Source organism: Suncus etruscus, chromosome 2, assembly GCF_024139225.1.
Source record: "Suncus etruscus isolate mSunEtr1 chromosome 2, mSunEtr1.pri.cur, whole genome shotgun sequence".
Lineage (NCBI taxonomy): Eukaryota > Metazoa > Chordata > Mammalia > Eulipotyphla > Soricidae > Suncus > Suncus etruscus.
The window spans coordinates 14074107-14075393 of NC_064849.1; the positions used below are offsets into that span (position 1 = coordinate 14074107).

At 35.2% G+C, this 1287-nt stretch overlaps 1 non-coding gene across 1 annotated transcript; it reads right to left on the minus strand.

Annotated features, from left to right (window-relative positions):
- Nucleotides 1-838: 838 nt before the first annotated feature.
- LOC126002175 (U6 spliceosomal RNA) lies at nucleotides 839-942 on the minus strand. The gene has a single exon (XR_007492946.1). It is a non-coding gene; the product is annotated as a U6 spliceosomal RNA (small nuclear RNA).
- Between the last annotated feature and the right edge of the window lie 345 nt (nucleotides 943-1287).

Genomic DNA, 1287 nt, shown 5'->3' on the forward strand with positions numbered 1-1287 from the left:
TTCAGCATCTTCGATGCATTATTTAATCTAACGGATACATACACATAAATGCAATGATATTCCAACCAAAACATATTTTATTTATTACCATAAAACATCTGCTGGTTTTCAATTAAGAAGGAAATGTTAGCAAATTATGCCTATAGCGAAAATGTGTAAAAATATTGATAAATAACACCACATTATACAGTAAAAATTCAGTATTAGAGTTATATTCTAGAAATGTTGGTAAACTTTTAGTTTATTAGAGCTTAGAACTCAGTACAAGTTTCTGCCAAATTATTAACTCTCAAGAATTTACTTTTGATCCTCTTCCTTGTATTCAAGTCATATGATAAAAGTAGTGAACTGCTTTGTGGAAAACACTAAATACATCTACAAGTACACAAGCAAATTGACTGAGTGGGTCAAGAAGTTCCTTGGAGAAGCTGGGTGTAGCTCAGTAGTAGAGTGTTTGCTTTGCATTCTGGGACCACAAATTCAATCTCTGGCACCAGCTACTGCATTTGTGATCTCCAGACCAACAGCAAATGTAAATGTATTGCAACTATGTATGAGCAACAGAATGAGTGGACCTCAGATGTAGCAGAAACAACAAAAGGACCTGAAGGGGATATTTTTATGAGAAATTTTTTCCTACAGTATATAATGTATCCCAAAGGTGTAATGAAGTGAAGGTTGGAATGGTAGTACATGGGATAGGGAGCTTGCCTTCAACTGGCATGTTATGGCTACTCAGCAACCCAAATGGTCCCCTACGCCTACCAAAGGTAATACCTGAGCACAGAGCCAGGAGTAAATTCTGAGCACATCTGGGTGTGGCCCCAAAATGTTTCTAAATAATTTAAAGGGTATAAAATTTTGTATCATCCTTGCACAGGGGCCATGCTAATCTTCTCTGTATCGTTCCAATTTTAGTATATGTGCTGCCAAAATGAGCACTAAAGGGTATAACATTTCTAAGAAAAGAAATGTTGTTGGAAGATAAGTGGTTCTGTTAATGCATATTGAGCTTGCTGAAAACAGTGCTTGAAACCTATACCAGCCAAGAAGCATTGGCATAAAAGACCTATAAACCTTTGAGATGGTAAAATTTAAAAATACACATTCTTAGATAAATTGAGTTCTTGATGTAGGACATAGACATATACATCTGTGTTTTTTATATATCCTTGAGAATTTAACACTTATTTTGAAAGAAGAGTAAGGTCACATTTTGCCTAATATCTTTTTGCCATCCTATATTAGAAATGTTTATCTCAGGGCTGGAGAGATAGCATGAAGGTA